The sequence below is a fragment of the Melanerpes formicivorus genome, unplaced genomic scaffold, assembly GCF_026170545.1.
Source record: "Melanerpes formicivorus ecotype bairdi unplaced genomic scaffold, bMelFor1.0.p_v2 SCAF_194, whole genome shotgun sequence".
Taxonomy (NCBI): domain Eukaryota; kingdom Metazoa; phylum Chordata; class Aves; order Piciformes; family Picidae; genus Melanerpes; species Melanerpes formicivorus.
The window spans coordinates 253,264-259,551 of NW_027142546.1; positions in this window are offsets into that span (position 1 = coordinate 253,264).

Genomic DNA, 6,288 nt, shown 5'->3' on the forward strand with positions numbered 1-6,288 from the left:
ATCAGATGGCCAATGCAATGTGGTGCTAGGCTTTTCCCTTTAGGTTTTACCCCAAGAATGTTTTGCTTCTATTCGGATTGTCCCAGATGTACTGTATGCAGCTGTAGATGAATGCATGTATCTCGGCCGGGGAAAGAGGTAGGGAAGAATTCTAAGGAGCATTTTGACTGTCTCCAGAAGTTAGATCAGATGGCCAATGCAATGTGGTGCTAGGCTTTTCCCTTTAGGTTTTACCCCAAGAATGTTTTGCTTCTATTTGAATTGTCTCCCAAGTGCTGTATGCAGCTGCAGACGAATGCAGGTATCTCGGGAGAGGAAAGAGGTAGGGAAGAATTCTAAGGATCATTTTGACTGTCTCCAGATGTTAGATCAGATGGCCAGTGCAATGTGGTGCTAGGCTTTTCTCTTTAGGTTTTACCCCAAGAATGTTTTGCTTCTATTGGGATTGTCTCCCAAGTGCTGCATGCAGCTGTATATGAATGCATGTATCTCGACCGAGGAAATAGGTAGGGAAGAATGCTAAGGGTCATTCTGACTGTCTCCAGAAGTCAGATCAGATGGCCAATGCAACGTGGTGCTAGGCTTTTCCCTTTAGGTTTTACCCCAAGAATGGTTTGCTTCTATTCGAATTGTCTCCCAAGTGCTTTATGCAGCTGTAGATGAATGCATGTATCTCGGCTGAGGAAAGAGGTAGGGAAGAATTCCACGGATCATTTTGACTGTCTCCAGAAGTTAGATCAGATGGCCAATGCAATGTGGTGCTAGGCTTTTCTTTTTAGGTTTTACCCCAAGAATGTTTTGCTTCTATTCGAATTGTCTCAGAGGTGCTCTATGCAACTGTAGATGAATGCATGTATCTCGGCCGAGGAAAGAGGTAGGGAAGAATTCTAAGGAGCATTTTGACTGTCTCCAGAAGTTAGATCAGATGGCCAATGCAATGTGGTGCTAGGCTTTTCCCTTTAGGTTTTACCCCAAGAATGTTTTGCTTCTATTGGGATTGTCTCCCAAGTGCTGCATGCAGCTGTATATGAATGCATGTATCTCGACCGAGGAAATAGGTAGGGAAGAATGCTCAGGGTCGTTCTGACTGTCTCCAGAAGTTAGATCAGATGGCCAATGGAATGTGGTGCTAGGCTTTTCCCTTTAGGTTTTACCTAAAGAATGCTTTGCTCCTATTCGAATTGCTAGGCTTTTCCCTTTAGGTTTTACCCCAAGAATGTTTTGCTTCTATTCGAATTGTCTCAGAATTTCTGTATGCAGCTGTTCATGAATGCATGAATCTCGGCAGAGGAAAGAGGTAGGGAAGAATTCTTAGGATCTTTTTGACGGACTCCAGAAGTTAGATCAGATGGCCAATGCAATGTGGTGCTAGGCTTTTCCCTTTAGGATTTACCCCAAGAATGTTTTGCTCCTATTCGAAATGCTAGGCTTTTCCCTTTAGGTTTCACCCCAAGAATGTTTTGCTTCTATTCGAATTGTCTCATAAGTGCTGTATGCAGATGTAGATGAATGCATGTATCTCGGCTGAGGAAAGAGGTAGGGAAGAATTCTAAGGAGCATTTTGACTGTCTCCAGAAGTTAGATCAGATGGCCTATGCAATGTCGTGCTAGGCTTTTCCCTTTAGGTTTTACCCCAAGAATGTTTTGCTTCTATTCGATTTGTCTCCCAAGTGCTGTATGCAGCTGTAGATGAATGCATGTATTACGGCAGAGGAAAGAGGTAGGGAAGAATTCCAAGAAGCATTTTGACTGTCTCCAGAAGTTAGGTCAGATGGCCAATGCAATGTGGTGCTAGGCTTTTCCCTTTAGGTTTTACCCCAAGTATGTTTTGCTTCTATTGGGATTGTCTCCCAAGTGCTGCATGCAGCTGTATATGAATGCATGTATCTCGACCGAGGAAATAGGTAGGGAAGAATGCTAAGGGTCATTCTGACTGTCTCCAGAAGTCAGATCAGATGGCCAATGCAATGTGGTGCTAGGCTTTTCCCTTTAGGTTTTACCCCAAGAATGTTTTGCTTCTATTCGAATTGTCTCCCAAGTGCTTTATGCTGCTGTAGATGAATGCATGAATCTCGGCAGAGGAAAGAGGTAGGGAAGAATTCTAAGGATCATTTAGACTGTCTCCTGTAGTTAGATCAGATGGCCAATGCAATGTGGCGCTAGGCTTTTCCCTTTAGGTTTTACCCCAAGGATGTTTTGCTTCTATTCGAAGTGTCTCAGAGTTGCTCTATGCAACTGTAGAGGAATGCATGTATCTCGGCAGAGGAAAGAGGTAGGGAAGAATTCTAAGGATCATTTTGACTGTCTCCAGAAGTGAGATCAGATGGCCAATGCAATGTGTTGCTACGCTGTTCCCTTTAGGTTTTACCCCAAGAATGGTTTGCTTCTATTCGAATTGTCTCTCAAGTGCTGTATGGTGCTGTAGATGAATGCATGTATCTCGGGAGAGGAAAGAGGTAGGGAAGAATTCTAAGGATCATTTTGACTGTCTCCAGAAGTTAGATCAGATGGCCAATGCAATGTGGTGCTAGGCTTTTCCCTTTAGGTTTTACCCCAAGAATGTTTTGCTTCTATTCGAATTGTCTCAGAAGTGCTGTATGCAGCTGTAGATGAATGCATGTATCTCGGCAGAGGAAAGAGGTAGGGAAGAATTCTAAGGATCATTTTGACTGTCTCCAGAAGTTAGATCAGATGGCCAATGCAATGTGGTGCTAGGCTTTTCTCTTTAGGTTTTACCCCAAGAATGTTTTGCTTCTATTCGACTTGTCTCAGAAGAGCTGTATGCAGCTGTAGATGAATGCATGTATCTCGGCAGAGGAAAGAGGTAGGGAAGAATTCAAAGGAGCATTTTGACTGTCTCCAGAAGTTAGATCAGATGGCCAATGAAATGTGGTGCTAGGCTTTTCTTTTTAGGTTTTACCCCAAGAATGTTTTGCTTCTATTCGAATTGTCTCCCAAGTGCTGTATGCAGCTTTAGATAAATGCATGTATCTCGGCCGAGGAAAGAGGTAGGGAAGAATTCTAAGGATCATTGTGACTGTCTCCTGAAGTGAGATCAGATGGCCAATGCAATGTGGTGCTAGGCTTTTCCCTTTGGGTTTTACCCCAAGAATGTTTTGCTTCTATTCGAATTGTCTCCCAATTCCTTTATGCAGCTGTAGATGAATGCTTGCATCTCGGCAGAGGAAAGAGGTAGGGAAGAATTCTAAGGATCATTTTGACTGTCTCCAGAAGTTAGATCAGATGGCCAATGCAATGCGGTGCTAGGCTTTTCCCTTTAGGTTTTACCCCAAGAATGTTTTGCTTCTATTCGAATTGTCTCCCAAGTGCTGTATGCAGCTGTAGATAAATGCATGTATCTCGGCAGAGGAAAGAGGTAGGGAAGAATTCTAAGGAGCATTTTGACTGTCTCGAGAAGTTAGATCAGATGGCCAATGCTATGTGGTGCTAGGCTTTTCCCTTTAGGTTTTACCCCAAGAATGGTTTCTTCTATCCGAATTGACTCCGAAGTGCTGTATGCAGCTGTAGATGAATGCATGTATCTTAGCAGAGGAAAGAGGTAGGGAAGAATTCTAAGGATCATTTTGACTGTCTCCAGAAGTTAGATCAGATGGCCAATGCAATGTGGTGCTAGGCTTTTCCCTTTAGGTTTTACCCCAAGAATGTTTTGCTTCTATTCGAATTGTCTCAGAGTTGCTCTATGCAACTGTAGATGAATGCATGTATCTCGGCAGAGGAAAGAGGTAGGGAAGAATTCTAAGGATCATTTTGACTGTCTCCAGAAGTGAGATCAGATGGCCAATGCTATGTGGTGCTACGCTATTCCCTTTAGGTTTTACCCCAAGAATGGTTTGCTTCTTTTCGAATTGTCTCAGTAGTGCTGTATGCAGCTGTAGATGAATGCATGTATCTCGGCAGAGGAAAGAGGTAGGGAAGAATTCTAAGGATCATTTTGACTGTCTCCAGAAGTTAGATCAGATGGCCAATGCAATGTGGTGCTAGGCTTTTCCCTTTAGGTTTTACCCCAAGAATGTTTTGCTTCTATTCGAATTGTCTCAGAAGAGCTGTATGCAGCTGTAGATGAATGCATGTATCTCGGCAGAGGAAAGAGGTTGGGAAGAATTCTAAGGATCATTTTGATTGTCTCCAGAAGTTAGATCAGATGGCCAATGCAATGTGGTGCTAGGCTTTTCCCTTTAGGTTTTACCCCAAGAATGTTTTGCTTCTATTCGACTTGTCTCAGAAGAGCTGTATGCAGCTGTAGATGAATGCATGTATCTCGGCAGAGGAAAGAGGTAGGGAAGAATTCAAAGGAGCATTTTGACTGTCTCCAGAAGTTAGATCAGATGGCCAATGAAATGTGGCGCTAGGCTTTTCTTTTTAGGTTTTACCCCAAGAATGTTTTGCTTTTATTCGAATTGTCTCCCAAGTGCTGTATGCAGCTGTAGATAAATGCATGTATCTCGGCAGAGGAAAGAGGTAGGGAAGAATTCTAAGGATCATTTAGACTGTCTCCTGAAGTTAGATCAGAAGGCCAATGCAATGTGGCGCTAGGCTTTTCCCTTTAGGTTTTAGCCCAAGAATGTTTTGCTTCTATTCGAAGTGTCTCAGAGTTGCTCTATGCAACTGTAGATGAATGCATGTATCTCGGCAGAGGAAAGAGGTAGGGAAGAATTCTAAGGATCATTTTGACTGTCTCCAGAAGTGAGATCAGATGGCCAATGCAATGTGGTGCTAGGCTTTTCCCTTTAGGTTTTACCCCAAGAATGGTTTGCTTCTATTCGAATTGTCTCAGAAGTGCTGTATGCAGCTGTAGATGAATGCATGTATCTTGGGAGAGGAAAGAGGTAGGGAAGAATTCTAAGGATCATTTTGACTGTCTCCAGAAGTGAGGTCAGATGGCCAATGCAATGTGGTGCTAGGCTTTTGCCTTTAGGTTTTACCCCAAGAATGTTTTGCTTCTATTGGGATTGTCGCCCAAGTGCTGTATGCAGCTGTAGATGAATGCATGGATCTCGACCGAGGAAATAGGTAGGGAAGAATGCTAAGGGTCATTCTGACTGTCTCCAGAAGTTAGATCAGATGGCCAATGCAATGTGGTGCTAGGCTTTTCCCTTTAGCTTTTACCCCAAGAATGTTTTGCTTCTATTCGAATTGTCTCCCAATTCCTTTATGCAGCTGTAGATGAATGCATGCATCTCGGCAGAGGAAAGAGGTAGGGAAGAAATCTAAGGATCATTTTGACCGTCTCCAGAAGTTAGATCAGATGGCCAATGCAATGTGGTGCTAGGCTTTTCCCTTTAGGTTTTACCCCAAGAATGTTTTGCTTCTATTCGAATTGTCTCCCAATTCCTTTATGCAGCTGTAGATGAATGCATGTATCTCGGCCGAGGAAAGAGGTAGGGAAGAATTCTAAGGAGCATTTTGACTGTCTCCAGAAGTTAGATCAGATAGCCTATGCAATGTCCTGCTAGGCTTTTCCCTTTAGGTTTTACCCCAAGAATGTTTTGCTTCTATTCGAAGTGTCTCAGAGTTGCTCTATGCAACTGTAGATGAATGCTTGTATCTCGGCAGAGGAAAGAGGTAGGGAAGAATTCTAAGGATCATTTTGACTGTCTCCAGAAGTGAGATCAGATGGCCAATGCAATGTGTTGCTACGCTGTTCCCTTTAGGTTTTAGCCCAAGAATGGTTTGCTTCTATTCGAATTGTCTCAGAAGTGCTGTATGCTGCTGTAGATGAATGCATGTATCTCGGGAGAGGAAAGAGGTAGGGAAGAATTCTAAGGATCATTTTGACTGTCTCCAGAAGTTAGATCAGATGGCCAATGCAATGTGGTGCTAGGCTTTTCCCTTTAGGTTTTACCCCAAGAATGTTTTGCTTCTATTCGAATTGTCTCAGAAGTGCTGTATGCAGCTGTAGATGAATGCATGTATCTCGGCAGAGGAAAGAGGTAGGGAAGAATTCTAAGGATCATTTTGACTGTCTCCAGAAGTTAGATCAGATGGCCAATGCAATGTGGTGCTAGGCTTTTCCCTTTAGGTTTTACCCCAAGAATGTTTTGCTTCTATTCGACTTGTCTCAGAAGAGCTGTATGCAGCTGTAGATGAATGCATGTATCTCGGCAGAGGAAAGAGGTAGGGAAGAATTCAAAGGAGCATTTTGACTGTCTCCAGAAGTTAGATCAGATGGCCAATGAAATGTGGCGCTAGGCTTTTCTTTTTAGGTTTTACCCCAAGAATGTTTTGCTTCTATTCGAATTGTCTCCCAAGTGCTGTATGCAGCTTTAG